The sequence below is a fragment of the Brachycentrus maculatus genome, unplaced genomic scaffold (genome assembly GCF_059751285.1).
Source record: "Brachycentrus maculatus isolate JH-2025_06_01 unplaced genomic scaffold, ASM5975128v1 h1tg000311l, whole genome shotgun sequence".
Classification (NCBI taxonomy): Eukaryota; Metazoa; Arthropoda; class Insecta; order Trichoptera; family Brachycentridae; genus Brachycentrus; species Brachycentrus maculatus.
In genome coordinates this window covers 126,071-149,921 of record NW_028281061.1, presented here as the reverse complement: position 1 = coordinate 149,921, position 23,851 = coordinate 126,071, and the positions used below count along the sequence as shown (strand labels likewise).

The window sequence follows — 23,851 nt, the reverse complement described above, 5'->3', positions numbered from 1 at the left end:
TGAAGAAACTTAACATACTCGCGTAGCACTTAAATTCAAGTTATCTTCATGTTATTATTGATTTCGTAGGGAGTTACAATATATTGATTTTTTTGACAAAATATTAAAAAAATATGTATTAAGTCTTGGAACGAAAATTGATTATACGAAAAATTATTTTGAGATACTTTCGCCTATGAAATGTCATATAAAAATTTGTATAGGTACTATTCTTATGACGTTTTAAATTATATTAGATCTCCAATTCTCAAGATCTCTTCTTTATCTTGATGTAAGCCTTTTTAAGAGGGATTAGCCTCCTGCGATGTCAATTCCATAAATTAATGTATTGTATGGATATAAAATTTTAAGTAATAGTTACTTCGTGGTTATATCTATCAATTTTGTATATAAGTTTTACTGGTAAATACAAATAGTGATAAATTAAAAAAAATATATATAAATAGGTATATAAATATGTATATATATATATATATATATATATATATATATATATATATATATATATATATATATATATATATATATATATATATATTTATATATATATATATATATATATATATATATATATATATATATATATATATATATATATATATATATATATATATATATATATATATATATATATATATATATTATATATATATATATATATATATATAAATATATAAATATATATATATATATATAAATATATATATATATATATATATATATATATATATATATATATATATATATATAAATATATATATATATATATATATATATATATATATATATATATATATATATATATATATATATATATATATATATATATATATATATATATATATATATATATATATATATATACACATATATATATATATATATATATATATATATATATATATATATATATATATATTTGGAGCGCATGATGCACACAAGATTCACATAAATTTTTCTTGATGTAATTACTAAGTCTTTGTAAAAGACACTTGAATAATTAATAAATTTATACATAACATTTTGAGAGTGTATCCAAATACTTGTTAACAAGCAAATGATGTTGATAATTGACGAAAAAAAATAGTAATGTGAAAATCTTTATTTTTACTCTTAAAAATACCTTAAGTAGAGAAAACGTACGATAGGATTTCGTAAGACGGGGGGCACTCCAAAGTAAGACCCCTTGATCTTTGAACAAACTAGCAAGAAGAAACAAAGTGTAATGTGAAACTTAAGGTTGAGTTATCAAGGGAAGCCTTGGATGCAAAGTAAAGCTGCTTTTGAGGAGGATCAAAGAAGGTCCTTATTAAAGATGCACCATTATGCAAAGCTAATTGGTAGGTGATTTCAGACATCTCGTTATGATCTAATTGAAATATCATAGTCAACGTTATTATATCAAGAACACGTAATTTCATTTTACAAAATTGACATTTTTTAAAAGAAAAACAGTAAAATATTAATTAAAGGTGGATAGATTTTACAACAAAGTGACTAAAAGTTGGATCGTATGTATAGAACTTCCAAGAATTCGAATAGTGTAGTTGTCAATCATGGGTAGAATTGGTGAATTGTACACGTATTTAAAGTGATCACTTAAACTTACCTATGACGGTCGTAAGCCCCGTAAATGCCTAGACTTCCATATTCTTCATCTTTGTTAATATGTCAAAAAATAATGTGAAAAATAACTCCTATAATTGGAGATAATCAAGAATTGTGAACAAGTATTTTGATAGATTTATATTATCCACTGACACTTCGTGATGGAATTGCATTTTAATATATTATTAGCTTTATTTTTACCTTTATTTTTAGCTATTTTTAACCAATATTTTTAGCTTTTACACTTTACTTTATTTTTATTATTTTTATTTTTTTGTCAGTTGACCAGTCTGATGATGTCGGTAACGACGAAACCCGGTCACTAGTCAAATAAAAATAAAGTGGAAAAGCTAAAAATATTGGTTTTAATCTAAGTATTTTGACACACTTAAAATGTTGTTAGAACCCATTTTAGTCGACTGTAAGATATTAATTGGTTCGGCAGTCACTTTGTGGTAAAATCTATCCATCTTTAATTAATGTTTTACTTAATGAATATCACATTTTCTTAAAATCTACTGTGACACGTGTTTCGATCCATTCCGCATCATTTTCAAACACCATATCGCTCACTCCTTTCAAGACCGTCATAAATCAAAAATCGTCGATTTCCAGTTGTGCGTGTTTTTAGAATGCCCAGAAAATGTACTATATCCCAGCAAAAGCGGCATATTTTTGACTTAATATTTACCCGCTACAGGGCTAAAAATGATGTTTTTGCATTTTGAAGAAAAGGTATTGTTTAATTCTTTTTTTAAATATACTAAATATTTTTCAAATGGAGAAAAAACCTTCAGGTTTTACCTAAAAAGATCTGTTGCATAGTAAAAAGTTCAATAAGTGGCTTGATATTTACTTTTAATAAATTGTGTTTTATTTTTAAAGTTTAAAAACGTTCTCCTGAAAAATCAAGTTTTTTGATTTATGACGTTCTTGAAAGGAGTGAGCGATATGTGTAGCTAATGTGAAGCTAATTCAAAATTTTAGTAGTATGTGAGATATTAAGTTTATTTCTGCAGATCTTATACCAATGGGTGGTATTCACACGCATAACAAAGACGTATTCAAGTGCAAGTCATTGACTGGGTAATGACATTTATAAGTATAAAATTACGCGCTTGTTATTGCCATCTTGTATAAATTAAGGCAACTTAATAACATCCATCTGAGTGAAGATGAGATATTTACGAGCTAAGTGCATCATCGTAATGCTCAAATTCCTTGCAGATATTGCACATCCGAACATAAATCCCACACTAATGGATAATTGCTGTATTTGTGGCACCATAATTGTGTCGCCTACTTTCAAAATCCGCCAGATCCATGTAATTCGATTTTACAAAAAAATGCAAAATTCTCCGGGTAACATTTATGTTTAAAAGATTTGTCTTTCTTTCGATAAAACATATGAAATAGAGAATTTTCCCATTTTTTTAGAATTTTTTTCAGTTTGTAAAAATAACACAGGACACAGACCGATAATGACGTCATTTTAATTTTTGACCTATCCCCGCTCTCTGATTGGCCGATATGAGTCAGAAGGCAAGTTTCATGAATATAGCAGAATGTGAAATACAACGCTGTTTTTAAGCATTTTTTAGCAGGATTTTCAAGTATTTAAAGATTTTAAATTATAAAACCCACAATTGGCATTCCGATACGGTATTTATTCTAAAATTGGATCTGACGGATTTTGAAAGTAGGCGACACAATTATGCCATCATGCTCCTGCGAGTGCAATCTTCTGTATGCAGATATCATTGTTTGTACTCCATTTATAAACAGCACATTTTAATTTCTAGACGTCACCTCCCTCAACGTTCGTTTTTTGTTGTTGTAGTTGTTTGTTTGTTTTGTTTTTTTTAAATTTTTTTATTTTATATTATATGAAACATTTATTTGTTAATTATCCATGTAAATACATTTTTTCTTTAAAAGGAATAACCCACACAGCCTCTATTTTTAGAAGCTTGTCTGCAGGTAGGATATTAAGGATACTATACAATAAAATAACAACCATGTATTTTTTTTCCACATTTATTTTACTAGACCAACAGACTGGTGTGAGGCTAGACAACATTTTATGTTAAATACACATCAAGGCAGGAGTTGAAAACCATGATTTTATATAATTTTCTGATAAAATTGAATTAAATTGAATTAGTTTATGTATTGTATTATAAATATAATAACATGTAAGTTATGGTAAAGGTTTTAAATTCATTTTATGAGAAAATTATATAAAACCATGGTTTTCAACTCCTGCCTTGTTGTGTATATAACATAGATTTTTGTTTAGCCTCAAACCAGTCTGATGATGTCGGTTACGACAAAACCCGGTTACTGGTCAAATAAAATTCATGTGGAAAAAGTACAAAGTAGTTATTTTATTATATAAAGTGCAGTTCCACCAAGAAATGTCAGTACAAAACTTAAATCTAATATTAAGAATAGGGAATGAAAATATGACAATTTATAACTACGTATATAAAGTAATCACTTAAGTCAACCCTATACTACGTTATAAGGTCTGAATCTGACACCTGCAATGTATATTTATAAATCATTCGTAAGGTAACAATTCGTAGGATCATTTTCTAATTGATTTTTGAAAAATTTAAAACCATGATCAAATTTGTAGCTGTTAGAAGTTATGACGAAGAAGAGTTCCAATGACGTAAGAGATGATCAGAACATTAAATTGGCAGCTGGGTGAATGGAAGCTAAGAGAATTCTGAACACGGTCGTAAATTTAGTTCTCGTAAAACAACAAACCACATGGCCATCCAACTACGAATAAAATACTTTCCCGATGTCTCACAGATCTCATTTTACTATCCATTGGAAGATTCACCTCTTCTTCTTTTTATCATGTCGTTACACGTTGAAGATTGGCAATAGGAATCAAGTGATCGCTTTATACACGTGTATCATTCTACTCATAATTGACCACTACTCTTCTCGAATTTCGGAACTTGCGTATATCCTTAAATTGATAAGTTCATGTGAGTTTTCGGCATCATCTATGGCTGAGTTGAGTGCCCTTTTTATTTAGCAGAGACCTTTATGAAATGTATGGAAGATTCTTCCTGAATTATTTTACATACTAGGAGATTAGAAAACGATTACATAATTGTTATTATACATATTTGTAATTTTTTATTATTATGATTATAATTTAACCATTAAATTTATTCATAATATTTTGAGGGTTTAAATCACTCAAAATATAAGGGAAAAAACATATATTTACATACTGAAAGATTACCTAAACATTTATTTAAAAATATATCACATTCGTAAGCAATCAGGGGTGGGATTCCAAATGGTACCTAGTTAACACTTTTCGCCGTAGTGTAGATAACTTTAACTCTACTTCGATTCGATAAAAAAACAAATACAATTAATATTTCAGTTCCATTGAATTATTGACATCAGTGATCGACAACCGTTTCAAGATGGTAATGTCGTTAGAAAAAAAAAAACAATACACCATGTATAATAGTTGATGCGTCTTTTTCTGTATTGTCCGCCTCCGTAGTGTAATGGTCAGCACGCTCGGCTACCGTTCTGGAGGTCCCGGGTTCGATTCCCAAGGGGGGTAAAATAAATATAAGTGATATTTTCACTGTCATATTTATTCAATATTACCCTAGACTGGTACCTGAAGCGGAGGGCTGATCACCTTTCCTTCATGTGTAAAAACGATCAAGATAACACTGCGTTTATATGATGCAGTGCCCTATGCACCATTGGGGTGCGGATAAGGGTTTTATTTTTATTTTCTGTATTACACAGTGATGGGATTCAAAATTTTCAGAAACCGGTTCGCCCTTTAGGTTATACCCCACCCCTCCCCCCCCTATAAAATAATAGTTTTTACATTTATTCATTTATTTGTTTTTTATTCTGCAACTGAGAATGCTCCAAATGCTGAAGTGTATTTCTTTCACGATATTCTTTTTACTGCAATAACTTAACTGAATTTTCCAATATTTTTTTTCATCTTACCAATATTTTTTTCTCTTCGTGAGGTTCAAATATTTTTACAACGTGGTGGACAGCGTGCTCCGATACATGATCTCAATCGGAATATTGTGTGACAACAAAGGGTTAAGGACCGGTTCGGCGTATTCTAAATTTTTAGGCACCGTTTCTAGCGAACCGGTGCGAACCGGCTGAATCCCACCACTGGTATTACCCGTATTCGTAAGCCGGATATGTATGTAGTATACAGCTGATATAAAGACAGTTCGGCTGTCCAAATTTAAAACACAGTAAAGGACATTTTTTGTAGTAGTTTTTTTTTGCATTTTTGGACTAAGTAGAGTCTACTTAGTCCATAAATGCAAAAAAAAACCTACTACAAAAAAATGTCCCTTACTGTGTTTTAAATTTGGACAGCCGAGTTGTACTCATAATATCGTAAGTAAAGTAATTTTTTCTTCTTCTGGAAAGTAATTAAATTTACCACTGTATCTTCAAATTAGAAGTAAATTGTGTTTGAATCATCAATACCAACAATAAAAAAAAATCAAATAAAAAACTGGGCTCGTCCGGGATTTGAACCCGGGACCTCTCGCACCCAAAGCGAGAATCATACCCCTAGACCAACGAGCCGATTGAAGAAGCACCAGCAGATCGCTGTTACAATAAAAACATGCGCGTCGGCGTGCGCTGACGTACAGGTTTTACTTTCACCTGACAGTGACGTCACAGATTAATACATAACTGGATCTATACGTGTGTGGCAATATAAATGGTTAAAATTCGTCGCGTACATCGTCTGGCTCGTTGGTCTAGGGGTATGATTTTCGCTTAGGGTGCGAGAGGTCCCGGGTTCAAATCCCGGACGAGCCCAAATATATTTTTAAAGTTTTTTAAAGAGTGTTGCGTAATTCTTAAAATTCGTAAGTATATAAGGCTTTCGATTTCAAGGCTGAGAAAAGAAAATTATTTCAGTGAAATCGAAAAGAAAAAGTTGTGTTAGGCCTTAATTAAAACCTACCTAATATGCAAAATAAAAATTTAAAACAATTCGTGTCGCTTTCTTGTAATCATGTTTGAAGCGACATCTTTTGATATTTTTCATAAGTTACTTGATGTACAATACATACGAAAACATAATATTCTTGTAAAATTAATAACAAGGCAAGATGTACATAGGTATACTTTAAAATTAAGGATGTTGTACATTTATCGTCATTGTTTTGCTGTTTTTTGCTTATTATTTCTTATGCCGGCGGAAAATTTTATAATTTTACAAATTTTCAAGCCATTTTACCTGGTAAAAATTAATTTTTTAAGTTAGAGGTATTATCGCATTTGTACTTTTTTGTTTTTGCAAACGAAATATATAATATATGTTTATATATAAGTATTATATATCTATGTGTGTGTGTGTATATATATATATATATATATATATATATATATATATATATATATATATATATATATATATATATATATATATATATATATATATATATATATATATATATATATATATATATATATATATATATATATATATATATATATATATATATATATATATATATATATATATATATATATATATATATATATATATATATATATATATATATATATATATATATATATATATTTATATATATATATATATATATATATATATATATATATATATATATATATATATAAATAAACATATACATGTATAATATATACACACATATATAACTTGCACAGATAAAGTTTTGAATATTACCTATTTATTTGAATACAGGTTTTTCTCTTCAAATTTGATGTTTTACAAAACAATTTGGACATTGTATTGTAATGTATAAAAAGTTGGAGTTGGAGGAAAAATATTCAAATTAGTACTGATGATTCAAAGTGTATTGAAAAACTTGTCTATAAACTTCAGTAAACATCACGCGCACAGACTATGACAGCGAATCGCGCAGGCTTGCCAACTTGACTAACGCACTTGCTAGCCTTAAGAATGTGGGCAGGTATTCATACTTACGGTATATGTAGTACTAATATGAATATATTAAAAAAAAAACTTTTTATAAAATACAAAATAACGTCTAATTTGTTTTATAAAACGTCCAATTTAATTTTGTATACGTCCAATTTGATTTGTATCTCGTCCAATTTGAAGTATAAACCCTTGTCACTTATATATTATTTTGGAAAACCCAGATAAAACCCTCAGACGAAACGCCTAAATGTTTCACAATATCCCGAATGCCTTGGTGCAGTTAGATGCGTTTTCGACGTCATTAAAATGTTATTTACATTTGTAGTAAGTACGTTTACGTTAAATTTGCTAGTAAGTGCTAACAACGTATTGAATTTCTAATTATGAACGTTTAATTGAATAACACGAGTGTTTGAAATATTACAATGTGAATCCACACCCGTCAGTTATATTTAAACCTGAGGTTAAACAAAGGTTTAGAGCAGGGTTGGCAAAATTTTGAAATGCTTTTAAAAAGGGAATTTTATTTTATTTTTAACTTGTTTAAATAATCAGTAATTTTTTCTCACTAACCATCGCAGGTCAAGTAGAGAGAATGGAACGCCGCACTCTGTATTTGGAAATGTTATCTTCTTCTACATTAATGCATCTTTTCATTTTCCTCTACTCCTATTTCAAACTGCATTCGCCTTATAAATATATATGTTTTCTTTTTGTCTTCACTCATTTTTTGTACAAATGTAAATTTAACTAATTTACCACTTAGCCGCTTTCCCGGCTAAGTGGTAAATTAGTTAGACAGAGAGAATTTAACACTACACCAGTCTATCTTTGCAAGCGATCTTCGCCTATTCCACATTCACGCACTTCCTCATTCATACAAGCCGATTATTTCGACTCCTGACCATTATTAATTATTCCACTTTCAAGTACTTGAAAAATATGATCATGCCCAGTTTTCTTTGGTCTTTCTCTACTTTTATTTATAACAACATCTGCCACATATATTTACATATATTTACTTACCCGTTCGTTCCTTACTCATTGGTTTCATATCGCTTACTCCTTTCAAGAACGTCATAAATCAAAAATCGTCAATTTTCAGTTGTGCATGTTTTCGGAACGCTTAGAAAATGTACTATATCCCAGCAAAAGAGGCATATTTTTAACTTGATATTTACCCGCTACAGGGCAGAAAGTGATGTTTTTGCATTTTAAAGAAAATGTTTTGTTTAATTATATTTTTAAAAATACTAAATATTTTTCAAATGGAGAAATAACCTCCAGGTTTTACCTAAAAAGATCTGTTGCAAAGTAAAAAGTTCAGTAAGTAGCTTGATATTTATTTTTAATACATTGTATTATATTTTGAAACCTTAAAAACTTTCTCCTGAAAAATCAAGTTTTTTGATTTATAACGTTCTTGAAAGGAGTGAGCGATATGTCTAAACCATCTCAATACACCTTTCTTAATTTAATCAATAATTCTTATCTCAGACTTGCATTCCTTCTTTATTTTACCATTCGAACATCTATCATACATTATTTTATCCCCACATTCATCCGAGAGATCATTTAAGTATACATTTATCCTTTTATTGCGAAATCCATGCTTTTTCTTATGTTAAATCTGTTTTTCTACTAAAATGAGATTTTTATCTAGTAATTATTATTATCTTGCATTCTTTCCTTATTTCACCATTCAAACATCTATCAGAATTATTTTAGACCCCATTTGTCTGAGAGATTGCATTTTAGTCTACTTCCATCCTTCTTCTTTTGTGTCGGGTTGGGGTCCCGTGGTTAGTGTCGCGGACTCTTAAGTCAGAGTTTCTCGGTTCGAACCCACTCTACCACAATTTGATACCTTCTTCTAATTTATTATTAGATTAAAACCAATATTTTTAGCTTTTCCACTTTTTTATTTGACAGGCGACCGGGTTTCGTCGTTACCGACATCATCAGACTGGTGAGAGGCTATACAAATTGTTATGCTATGTATAAAAGAAGGCAGGAGTTGATAACCATGATTTGATATAATTTTATGAGAAATTAATTTAATTTTAGTGAATTTAAGTATTGTATGATATTTTAAATAATTTTTATAAAGGTTTTTTTTGTACCTTTATAAAAAATATTTAAAATATCATACAATACTTAAATTCACTAAAATTAAATTAATTTCTCATAAAATTATATCAAATCATGGTTATCAACTCCTACCTTCTTTTATATATAGCATAACAATTTGTATAGCCTCTCACCAGTCTGATGATGTCGGTAACGACGAAACCCGGTCGCTGGTCAAATAAAAAAGTGGAAAAGCTAAAAATATTGGTTTTAATCTAATAATAAATTAAAAATGCAATTCCATCACGAAGTGTCAGTGGATAATATAAACCTTCTTCAAATACTGAGCCGCTTAGAAATAGTAATAAACCCATGCTTGTTCTTATGTTAAATCCGTTATTCTACTAAAATGAGATTTTTATGTTGTAATTACTGTCATTTACTGTCATGTTGTAATTTTTGTCCGTCTCTGTGTGTAATTGTGTAATACTACGGAGTACGCTCGGCTACCGTTCTGGAGGTCCCGGATTCGATTTCCAGGGGGGTCAAATAAATAAATATAAGTGATTTTTTCACTCTAATATTTATTCCATATTACTCTGGACTGGTACCTGAAGCGGAGGGCTGACCACCTTTCCTTCATGTATTAACGATCAAGATAACACTGCGTTTGTATGATGCAGTGCCCTATGTACCATTGGGGTGCGGATAAGGGTTTAAATAAAAAAATACTGTCAACCCTGCTACATAGCCGTCTGCAGTCTAATACAAAGCAATGCTCAGAATTTTAATTGTCTGAATAAATTTCACTTTAATTGAGGTACAAATTAATTTACAGTCAAAGGCTTTTGAAATACCTCTCTACTCATAACTTCAGGCTATAATTAACATGTTGCTGCTCATTCAGCAGCTCGCAGAGTACCTTCTCTAATTAGACGCGGGACTTGTGCAGCCGAATTGTTGTAGCGAATTTATTACAATACCTTTAAAAATTAAATTAAGCCCTTACTCGCAAACATCAACCTATAAAAAAAGACATAATATGCTTATCTTTATTTATAATTTTATTAAAGGTTAATTACCCAAATATTTTAAGCATAAAATAGTTAAACAAAAATTTTCATGAACATTATACTAGAAATAAGGATAAAATAAGAGAAAAATAAAAACACTTTGTTTTTTGATGCACTCACATTTTTACTAACAACCAACTAGCTTAGGCAACAACCTGTTGCCCTCTTCAGGGTTTAATTTATAAAAGTCTTTATATTTCTCAAAATAATATATCAATATGATCCACAAAGTAAATGCTTTCAATATTCAAAACATAAAATAAGCCATTTTTGAAAAAATGTGTAAGTAATCTGTTAATGTGTAAGGGTTTGTAAATGTATAATGAGATGCCTGAATGTATGAAGAATGAAAAACGTCTGAAAGAATTTTAAAATCTGTCTGAGAAAAAATATGATGAATTCTTATTTGAACGCTTGAGACTAGCTTGAGTAGATCTCTTAATTGCCTTAATTTTAAGGCAATTAAAAAAAAAACATTTTTACCATTTTATGATTATATTGCAAAGCCAGACCAAGAAAAAAACCATAAATTAAAAAAAATATATGAACTCGTAATTTAAAAATAACCATTTCCTATTATTTTTGGAAATAAAAAGACTTTGTTCTTTGATCCACTCACATTTTTACTAAAAACCAACTAGTTTCGGCAACAACCTGTTGCCCTCTTCGGGGTTTATTTTATGACTTCAATATACAAAATATAACTTCTTTCTGTTCAATAAAATTCATTTACTTATCTACCCATATACTTACCTACTAATCGACAGTTTATCGTTTTCCGTGTTAAATGACTATTGAAATGTTGACTTGAAGAGACATCTGTTTAATATTACTCGAATCTTCGTGCAACGTCAAGAAACGTGTTTTTTTTGGTCCACAGAAGAATGTGTTGCTCGCTAGTACAAAACCTCACTCAATAAAAAACTACCTAGTGTATTTTATCGACAACCGAAGAAACGTATTGTTTATTTCATTTACAAATGTTTATTAATCGCAATGTATAGGAAGATAAAATTTAAAATATTCATTTATTTAAAAAAATCTATTTTCTGTTAGGTGAAATTCTGCAAATTCTGAATAATTATTATTATATAGACATCTTGTATGCTCTTCCAATTTTAGTATAAATCAGACTTGATAAAGAAGCGGTTAGGTTCGAATCCTTTAGACATTATAATTAAGTTATAATAAAACATTAATTCTTCTTCTTCTAACCCTTATTTGCACCTAATGGTGCATAGGGAACTGCATCGCATAGAAGCAGTGTTATCTTGATCGTTAAATACACGAAGGAAAGGCACAATATACGATAAATCGCAACATAATTTTCCTCAAACCCTGGTAACATTTGACGTGATTGAATTTTTCGCTTAAAATATCATTATTGTATTGCCATTATAATATACTCAATATTATTAATATTTAAAGAATTTTCTTTGTGGTTAGTCATTTTTACTTATTTATATAATATTTCTTATTTATTTTATATTTCAAACATTTTTTTACAAAAATGATAGTAATATTAGTATAAAACCACTCACCGAGTAGTTCACGGTAAATGGTTGTATACAAATATTACTAAAAAAATTGTAAAAAAATAATATGTAAAAAATGTTTCGCTTAACGAGTAAGATTCTGGAACGATTTATACTCGCTATGAGAGGTTCCACTGTTTTATAAAATAAATCTTGAAATACCTGTGCCATCTTTAAATCCCAACGTGATTGCGATAAACAAATATAGGTCAAAGGTCGTTCGTTACAGTCGGCCATATTGTTAATGGCGGGATGGCAGCCGTTGATTGGTTGGCTCAGTTTAGAGATTTCGTTTTTAAATTTACGGCGGCTGTATCATTCATCCACTTTAATTTATCAAAGTAGAGTTTTATAAATAAATTGCATTGGAATTCGGCGCTTGAAATCGTCAATCTATTTTTGCAACTCCCGACCAATTTGATTGATTAGCGAAAAATTATTTATGTTATTAACCCCTGCGCTGCCAATACTATATTTTTTCGATACAAATCGTATTTTTTATCTTATTTTATTTTATTTAACTTACAAGTCATTTTCACTTATTTTTTTGCAGAGGATTCCAACAATCTGTGTTTGATTTAAAAATTAATACATAAATTAATCAGTTATAGCAAATAAAAATCTAGCAGCGGAAGCTAAACTGGCAGTGCACAACGGAGTCCTGGTTCCAACTCTAATGTATGGAAGTGAAACATGGAGTTGGCAAAAGAAGGCTGAAAGTAGACTAAATGCAGTCGAAATGCGATCTCTCAGAAGAATGTGCGACAAAACTATGTATGATAGATGTGCGAATAGTGAAATAAGGAAGGAATGCAAAGCTGAGATAAGCATTATCGATAAAATTAAGAAAGGTGTGTTGAGATGGTTTGGACATGTAGAACGAATGAGTGAGGAAAGAACGGTAAAACAAATTTATGAGGCGAATGTTAGCGGGAAAAGAAACAGAGGAAGACCGAGAAAAACATGGCACGATCAGGTATGCCAAATACTTGAAAGTGGTCAGGTTAGGAGTCGTAACAATCGGCGGGTATGTATGAGGAGATGCATGAACGTGGAAGAGGCGAAGAATGTTTGCAAGGACAGAGTGGTGTGGCGCTGTATTCTCTCTGCCTGCCCCTGCGGTGAAGCGGCGTGATGGTTAGTTAGTTAGTTAGTTAGTTAAATTAAGATGGAGTTCAACAAGCTAAATTATTTATTGATTCGGCATTAACTTTGTGGAATGACATGTTTTATTTATCTCTCCAGAAGATGAAAACATCTGTAAGTTTTCGAAACTAGTGGTATATATAAATAAAACTCATCAAGTGATATATTCAAGTGTTTAATTTTTAAAAAATCTACAAATTAAACGCCAAATCAATAAATACTCGTAAAAGTTGTACTTAATTTTTGAGTAAATTATCTTAGAGTGAAGAGAAACGTTTTATATTCTTTCATACGTCTAAAGCCAAGAAACTGGGTTAACCTATAAACGTCAATACTGGAATACCTGCAAATTATGGCGGGAATGTCGTTCCAGAAATAGTAGCCAGCTAGATGAATGATTGGTCGAAAACGGGGAGATGGTTTGGGTATGCGAATCGAAGGAGCGAGGAAAGAATAGTAAAACAAATTTATGGGGAGAATGTATTTGTAAATAAAAGCAAAGAAAGACCGAAGAGAACTTGATCAAGGAAAATTTTTAAATACTAAAATTGGTCGGGTTATGTTAAAAATATGTTAAAAAAGTCAGATTTATTCGGTTCGACCCCCTCTACCACAATTTGATACCTATGAGCTGCTTAGGCTCACAGGAAAAGAATGAAATTGAAGTATTTTTGTAAATAATAAACACAAAAATACTTCTTTTTTTACATTTTGAGTGTGTCCAAATATTTGCTCACAAAATCTAGATTATCTCCAATTACAGGAGTTATTTTCAAATTATTTTTTGACATCTCATCAAAGTTGAAGATCTTCTTCATCTTTGATGAGATGTCAAAAAATTATACTTCTTTTTTCAATTAAAAAAAAATCTTATACAAATGTTTTATTTTAATATTCTAATCGCAATATTATAACACAAATTTCAATACTAGTTTTATCTTATTTCAAAAGGTTAGCGCGCTAAGCATCTGCTTTTAAAGGGTTGTCCATAGGTAGGATAGGAAGATAAATATGAAAAACACATCACAAATATCCAGAGCAATTAAAATTAAATCTTTTTTGAATTTATTTTGCAATCAGCGAGAAGCAAACCCGCGATGCCAGTTTCGAGGTCGAGCGTCTTCAAATTTTGATATAAGGGAAGAATGCATGGGTGAGCTAAGCATTATCGATACAATTAAGAAAGGTGGGTTGAGATGGTTTGGGCATGTGAATCGAATGAGCGAAGAAAGAAGAGTAAAATAAATTTATGAAGCAAATGTGGTTGGTAATAAAAACAGAGGAAGACTTAGGAAAACATGGTATAATTAAGTATATCAAATACTTAAAGGGGGTCAGGTTGCAATAATCAGCAAGGAGATGAATGTGGAAGAAAACTGTTTGCAGAGGTTGATTGTGATACGTTCTTTTCTCTCTGCCTACCCCCGCGGTGATACAGAGTGTGGGTTAGTTAGTTTAAAATAAAATATAATCCGTGATTTTATTTAAAAAAATAACTACTCCATAAGAAGACAACAAATAAACGACTGCGAAAAAGGAATTCTTCTAAAAGTTATTTTATTACGATACGTAAATCATATGAATGGTATATATACGTAGAAGGGCCAATTTTAGAAGTCAGTGTGGAATGTATCCATGGTATTTTGTGTAGCCAGCCGTCTAATAAAACGTGAAATTTCCATGTCCCGTCAGCAGAGATTAATGGGAATTTTCGCAAAAGGAAAACCCATCATTGAATCCTTTTTTGGTCTGCTTCGATACAGTATTGACATTTCTGTTCGCCGAATTTGCCTTTTGAAATGTGATATTTGACATTCTTTATTGCATTGAATAGAGAATAATTTATTTAGGCCCAATATACGAAAGAATTTAAATTAATTTTCTTTAAACCCAGGTAACATTGAACGTAATAAAATGATTTGCTTAAAATACCGTTCTTGTACTGAAAAAATAAGTTTTGCTTCGACATAAAATATTTGTTTTGAAAAGAAAATCATGTATTTTTTGCAATATAATATATTTAAAAAAGTCAAATTTACGAGGATGCGTTATCGAGTTCATAACAGCCATCTATGATTGCATAAAAAAAGGTTTTATTTAGCAGAGACCCTTTTATTTTATCCGGGGTTTGAATCTTGCATACAAATAAAACGGTATCTACTAAGTAAAAGCTTTCTCAATCCAACACAGATGGCTGTTGCAAACTGATATGCACTGCGCCATCAAATTGATAATATATCTAGGAGTACAAAAATTTGAGAAGTGTGGTTGATAACCATGGGTTGTGTGCACATGATAAAAGTGATCACGTAACCAGCCCATGACGGGACATGAGCCCTGGAAATACCCAGGCTTTTATATTTATATATTATTTTTTGACATCTCATCAAAGATGAAGAAGAACATGGAAGTCTGGGCATTTACGGGGCTGACGACCGTTATAGGCTGGTGATCACTTTGCACACGTGTAACATTCGCCAATTCCACCCATTATTGACAACCACACTACTCAAATTCTTGGAAGTTTTATATATACGAACCAATTAAGAAACCTAGTTCTTGAATCACTAGAACTTCACTAGAGACATCTGTTGGTGAGATGTAAAGAAGCTTTTTTAATAAGCAGAAACTCTTATATTAGTATGTGAGATCCGAATCCTGGATTATATATATTATTATAATCCTGGATCTCACATACATAATGTAATATAATTGGAGATAATCCAGATTTTGTGAACAAGTATTTAGGCACACTCAAAATGTTGAAAATTTTATATATTTTTTTCTATACATGTAGATGTCAAAAAACGTAAAAATGAATTTTAATTTTCAACTATATTTTTCTAACAAAAAAACATTCTAATGTTAATAATATCCTTGTTTTTTTCGTATTTCAAAATTAATGCCTTATTGATTATACGTATGTTTTTAATACATTCAGGAAGAATTTTTAAAGTCTCTAAAATAAGGCTATTTAAAAGTTATATGAATTTATGATATTTTGCCTAGCAGTTAAAAAAAATGGCGAAAGAATAGACTATTCCGACCGACAACTTTTTATTTGGGAAACTTTCACATCGTTTAAAGATTTTAACAAACTTTTAATTAAGAAAATTGTTATTTCGAATCAGATTGAAAATACTTTATGGAGCTTCGTTATAAATTTAAACATTTTCTCATTAGCAATTCATGATTGGATGTTACTCCATTTCAATACAAGTAAGTAAAACGTATTTTCACATCTCGGAAACTTTATAACAAGCATATTTGAAATGTGTTTTGTTGACCTTACAGCAAAAGGGTTAAAACAATTTCTAATTAAAGAAATGTATGGATAACATATAACGCTAGAAAGCTAAAACAAAATATAATATTTTGTCAAATTATACCGAATGGGTAGGCAGAGAGAATAGAACGCCACACCACTCGGTCTTCGAAAACATTCTTTGCCTCTTGCATACATACCTGCCGATTATTTCGACTCCTACCCTGACCACCTTCAAGTATTTGACAAACCTGATCGTGCCAATTTTTTTTCGTGTCAAGAATATTTTTTTTATATATTATGTGAAGGTCCTCGCCAAAAGCTACATTTCCAATATTGCACAAAAATTCTTTAAATGCAAATTGTAATATTTATTGCATTCTATAAAAATCTTAATTAATGTTGCGAATTCTGTGCTAAATCTTGTGTTAAACCAATTTGAAATCATTAAATCGCACCGAAACGTAACAACTTTACAAGCTAGAATTCCTGGTTACTAAAAATCATTTATAATGGAAATGTAACGTTTTGGTGAGGACCTTTCACATATCGCTCACTCGTCAAGTTCAAGAACGTCATAAATCAAAAATCGTCCATTTTCAGTTGTGCATGATTTCGGAATGCCCAGAAAATGTACTATAACGTCATAAATGCAAAATAGTCATATTTTTAACTTAATGTTTACCCGCTACAGGGCAGAAAATGTTGTTTTTGCATTTTGAAGAAAATGTATTGTTTAATTATTTTTAAAAATAAACTAGTTATTTTTCAAATGGAGAAAAAACCTTCAGGTTTAACCTTAAAAGATCTGTTGCATAGTAAAAAGTTCAATAAGAGGCTTGATATTTATTTTTAATAAATTGTATTACTTTTTTAAACTTTAAAAACGTTCTTCTGAAGTTTTTTTTTTATTTATGACATTCTTGAAAGGAGTGAGTGATATGCACATGTAGAATTTTGTATGTAATAGGATAATTTGGGATTAACATGTCAACAATGCATAAAACAAATGGGCAAATTTACCTACTCCACTTGCACTGGCACTGGTCAAAGAGAAATATTACTTAATGCTTCATGTTCAATAAAGTGGTGACCGAAATAGTAAGAGAGTGTGTGGTCGCCACATTAACCCAGATCCTTAATACAAGTACAAATTTGCAAAACAAACGAAGAAATCAATTAAACCGTGGTGCCTTTATCGATTTTACCGAAATAAACTGTCTACAAAACGTATATCAGCAATCAAATGATATTTATTTTTGTTGTTGTTGAAAAACATTTGTTTTGGGATTTGTTGAGTGTTTTGAAGACACAAAGGAATACGCTTGCATATTATGTATGTTTAAATCGGAAGAAGAATTTGATTTTAAACAAAGTTATGGGTTTTTGAATACTTACAAATTTCTGAATGACAAAAGTATTTTTTGAGCGGTGATTGTGTTAAGGCCCAGATCTCAAGCGTTCAAATCAGAATGAGTAGAGCCGGCTCGACGTGTCCTTACGTTCGATTTTTTTTAAGAATTAAGTTTGGATATTTTTTTGTTTTTTAGAATATTTTTAAATATATTTTTATATATTTTTTAAAATTCCTTTGTTTTTAAAAACTCTTTTCTTTTCGAAATCCTATAATTATTTACAAGAAAAATGGATTTTTTCCATACAAAAACGACGTTTTAAGAGAAAAACATATGTTTAAAAAATATATAATGTATAATATAAAATGTTAAGCGAATGTAGAGAAAATAAATTTGCGATTTAAGAAATACTTGAAATAAGTAGTGGAATATTGATTTAATCAATGGCCCACTACTTATTTTTTTAAACCCAGATAACACATAACCTAGGAAATTCTTAAGGCTGAGAAATCGAACGTTCAAATTCAGAATGAGGACCAATGCACTAGGGGCAGGATGTATATTCGCACGCATTTTTTTTAGAATGTTTATTGGAATTGAACTCGGACTGGAAAAAAAAATTGTTGAATTTTTTAAACTTATTGCCTTTGATAGCTGATTTCTTTTCAAAACCATATATTTATTTCGAAGAAAAACTAATTTTGTCATGTGAAATCGATATTTTAAACAAAAAACTCAATTACGTCAAATGTTACCTGAGCTTAATGAAAATAATGTTGCGATTTATTGTATATTGGGCCTACACATTCAAAAAGCCTATAAATAGAAATTTGCACAAATTTGTCCTAAAAATAACACTGAATAATATTAACTCGCAAATTTAATGTTTACTAACTCTGAAATTAGGTGAAAAGGCCAATTAAATTCAACGTTTCTATTTTCGACACTTAAAATAAATTCTTATACCTTAACGACTTGAGACACGTCGGTGAAAACGGCCCTTCGACTCATCTTTAAGTGTTTACAGCCTGAAAACTTCCGAACTTATATTGCTCCATCAAAATGGGGAACGGTAATTGTATTACTCATCGGAATATTAATGGTCGTCTTCTTTCTTCTTCCGTAAAACGTCAATTACCGAGCCGGTCCCGAGATGGATGCCTCAGTGTCAGGTCTCATGTTAGTCTGGGAGAATTATGATGAGGATTTTTAAAACTTTATGAAAATAAGTTTTCTGATGGAATTTGACACACTGGGTTGGGTCCTTGGTATCACTCACTCCTTTCAACAACGTCATATATAAAAAAAACTTGATTTTTCAGGAGATGGTTACTAAAGTTTTAAAAAAATGTATTAAAAATAAATATCAAGCCACATTTGAACATTTTACTGTGCAACAGATCTCATTAAGTTTTATCTACATTTGAAAGATATTTAATATATTTAAAAAAATAATTCAACAATACCTTTTCTTCCAAATGCAAAAACAACACTTTCTGCCCTGTGGCGGGTAAATATTAAGTTTAAAACATGCCGCTTTTGATGGGATATAATACATTTTCTCGGCATTCCGAAAACATGCACAATTAAAAATTGACGATTTTTGATATATGACGTTGTTGAAAGGAGTGAGCGATATGATGACTAGTGTATTGTATAAACTAGGGAAAACCGTACAGAGTGCAGTTGTGAGAGTACTTTATTTAATTACTTTTATTTTTTTTCGATTTTGAGTATTCCATACTTTTATTTTGTTATTTAATAAATAATAAAATAGACAAAAAAAGTCCCGATAAACTGCTAATGAAACAGTTTGTCATCGGAGTATTAAAGTAATCGTAATGATTATTTAAATAATTCAATTCAAGTATGAACAATGAAAACAATAATATATTTGTTATATTATACATTCTCTGCATTTTAATACACATGCACATATATATATATATATATATATATATATATATATATATATATATATATATATGTGTATTTTTATATTGTATATATATATATATATATATATATATATATATATATATATATATATATATATATATATATATATATATATATGTATATATATATATATTTATATATATATATATATATATATATATATATATATATATATATATATATATATATATATATATATATATATATATATATATATATATATATATATATATATATATATATATATATATATATATATATATATATATATATATATATATATATATATATATATATATATATATATATATATATATATATATATATATATATATATATATATATATATATATATATATATATATATATATATATATATATATATATATATATATATATATATATATTTATATATATATATATATATGTATATATATATATATATATGTATATATATATATGTATATATATATATATATATATATATATATATATATATATATATATATATATATATATATATATATATATATATATATATATATATATACAATGGGTGGCCAAATTATTAGGGACACTTGTACTTTTTGGTAATTTCGAAGTTTAAATGAATTTTGTGGTCAAATAAATTCGTTGTAATTATTTTTTCAAATGTATTTTTGTTGCTGGTATCATTATTATTATTTTGAAGATGTGGCAATACTGTGAAATATCAAAAAAGTAAGGTCTTTTCTCATTTGGATGTTGATTAGTGAAAAATGGTATTGGTGTGAGCTCAGTTAATATTTTTTCAAACCATTTTTCTGTAAGTTTTTTAAGTTCAAGACCATAAAAACGTAAGTGTTGTTTAACAATTTATTTGTTTTGCTAATTCAACAAGTTAATTTCAAATAATTTTTAATTAAAATTCAATTTAGTTTGAACTGAACCATAATATTCGCAATTTAAGTATGGGCAAGTCTTCAAACATATCTCTAAGAAAATTTAGGGAAGTTATAACCTGACTACTTCATTCCACATATTTCCAGAGAGAAATAGCAGCACTTACAGATGTTTCGAAGTCAGGAGTCCATCGGATACAAAAAAAAATGATAAAAATCTGCCTCTGGAATCAGCCCGCTTCGGAAAAAAAGGCAGAAAAAGGATCAAAACTCAGCGTGGTGCCCATAAAATCAGGGACATATATTTCCAAAATCGTAAAATGTCTGTTGATTGTCTAATTATTGTTAATTTTTGTTGATAAACGATGAAGGAATTAACGTCTTCAAAAGGACAGTTCAGAGACGGTTAGTTGAAGTAAATCTAATGGGTCGACGTCCAACCAAAAAACTACGCCTGACTGAGGCATGAGGAAAAAACGACTCCTATGGGCCAAAGAACACCGGAATGTAACTGTTTCGGACTGAATTCGAATATTTATGGCTTGTATTCGTATAATAAATTAAGAAGATAAAAAATATATGTATTTTTGCAATTATGGTAATACATTACAGGTCTGCTTCTTGGACAAGTCAACATTTAAAATTTTGGTGGAAAAAACTTCATTTTTCCGACGTGGCCCAGGAGAAAAATTCCACCCAGACTGCCTTGTGGAGATAGTTAAAAACACCCTGTTAGCATAATTTTGTGGTCCGTAATCTCATTTAAGGGTATGGGATGCCTCTTTATCATGGAAGGGACCATGAGGCAAGACCAGTACCAGCGAGTACTGAAAAGTCGACTCCAGCCGAGGCTCAAGAATGGTTCCCTGGCGATGAAGAGTATGTGTTAATGCATGACTCGGTACTGTGTCATAAAGCCAAGAGTGTTATCACATTCTTGGCTGAAAAAAACTTCTGTGTTTTGCCTTACCCGGGGAATAAGCTGGATATGAACCCCATTGAAAACCTTTGGGAACTAACGAAACGTGAGATTGCTAAAGAAGTCATCACCACCAAGCGGCAAATGATAGAAACTCTTATCAGAGTATGGCATAATAACCCTTATCTCTGGCACAATGCAAAAATCTGCATTGAAAAGTATGCCCTGACGTTTGGAGGTTGTAATCGCAGCAAAGAGTGTTATTACTAAAAATTAAGATTTTTTCGAAATTGTTGAATAATCACTTTTTATGATAAAAATAAATTGGTATTATTAAATCCATGATAATAAAGTTTCTAAATTCTAAATATAGCACCCCATTCAATAAAAAAATGTTCAAAAAACCAAATTATTTGCTCATTAAATTCATTTAATAATGAAAATTACAGGAAATTCGAAGTGTCCCTAATAATATGGCCACCCACTGTATATATATATATATATATATATATATATATATATATATATATATATATATATATATATATATATATATATATATATATATATATATATATATATATATATACAGTGGGTGGCCATATTATTAGGGACACTTCGAGTTTCCTGTAATTTTCATTATTAAATGAATTTAATGAGCAAATAATTAATTTTTTTGAATATTTTTTTATTGATTGGGGTGCTTTAATTAGAATTAAGAAACTGTATTATCATGGATTTAAAAATACCAATTTATTTTTATCATAAAAAGTGATTATTCTACAATTTCAAAAAATCTTAATTTTTAGTAATAACACTCTTTGCTGCGATTACAACCTCCAAACGTCAGGGCATACTTTTTAATGCAGATTTTTGCATTGTGCCAGAGATTAGGGTTATTATGCCATACTCTGATAAGAGTTTCTATCATTTGCCGCTTGGTGGTGATGACTTCTTTAGCAATCTCACGTTTCGTTAGTTCCCAAAGGTTTTCAATGGGGTTCATATCAAACTAATTCCCCGGGTAAGGCAAAACACAGAGGTTTTTTTCAGCCAGGAATGTGATAACACTCCTGACTTTATGACACGATACCGAATCATGCATTAACACATACTCTTCATCGCCAGGGAACCATTCTTGAGCCTCGGCTGGAGTCGACTTTTCAGTACTCGCTGGTACTGGTCTTGCCTTATGGTCCCTTCCATGATAAAGAGGCATCCCATACCCTTAAATGAGATCACGAACCACAACATTATGCTAACAGGGTGTTTTTAACCCTCTCCACAAGGCAGTCTGGGTGGAATTTTTCTCCTGGGCCACGTCGGACAAATGAAGTTTTTCCCACCAAAATTTTAAATGTTGACTCGTCCAAGAAGCTGACCTATAATGTATTACCATAATTGCAAAAATACATATATTTTTATCTTCTTAATTTATTATATGAATACAAGTCATAAATACTCGATTCCAGTCCAAAACAGTCATATTCCGGTGTTCTTTGGCCTATAGGAGTCGTTTTTTCTTCATGCCTCAGTCAGGCGTAGTTTTTTGGTTGGACGTCGACCCATTAGATTTACTTCAACTAACCGTCTCTCAACTATCCTTTTGGATAGGTTGATTCCTTCATCGTTTATCAACAGAAATCAACAATAATTAGACAATCAACAGACTTTTTACGATTTTGGAAATAGATGTCCCTGATTTTATGGGCACCACGCGGAATTGTGATGCTTTTTCTGCCTTTTTTTCCGACTCGGGCTAATTCTAGACGCAGGTTTTTATCAATTTTTCTTTGTACCCGATGGACTCCTGACTTCAAAACATCTGCAAGTGCTGCTATTTCTCTCTGGAAATATGTGGAATGAAGTAGTAAGGTTATAACTTCCCTACATTTTCTCGGAGATATGTTTGAAGACTTGCCCATACTTAAATTGAGAATATTATGGTTCAGTTCAATTTAAATTGAATTTTATTTAAAAATTAATTGAAATTAACTTATTGAATTAGCAAAACTAATAAATTATTAAACAACACTTACGTTTTTATGGTCTTGAACTCAAAAAAC

General features: G+C 29.8%; 1 protein-coding gene and 2 non-coding genes across 3 annotated transcripts in view; 1 reads left to right on the top strand and 2 right to left on the bottom strand.

Annotated features, from left to right (window-relative positions):
• LOC148304540 (thrombospondin type-1 domain-containing protein 4-like) overlaps nucleotides 1-23,851 on the bottom strand; it is a 118,022-nt gene that overhangs the window by 34,474 nt on the left and 59,697 nt on the right. The window lies entirely within an intron of this gene.
• Nucleotides 6,157-6,228, bottom strand: TRNAP-UGG (transfer RNA proline (anticodon UGG)). Its single transcript has one exon. It is a non-coding gene; the product is annotated as a tRNA-Pro (tRNA).
• TRNAP-AGG (transfer RNA proline (anticodon AGG)) lies at nucleotides 6,397-6,468 on the top strand. Its single transcript has one exon. It is a non-coding gene; the product is annotated as a tRNA-Pro (tRNA).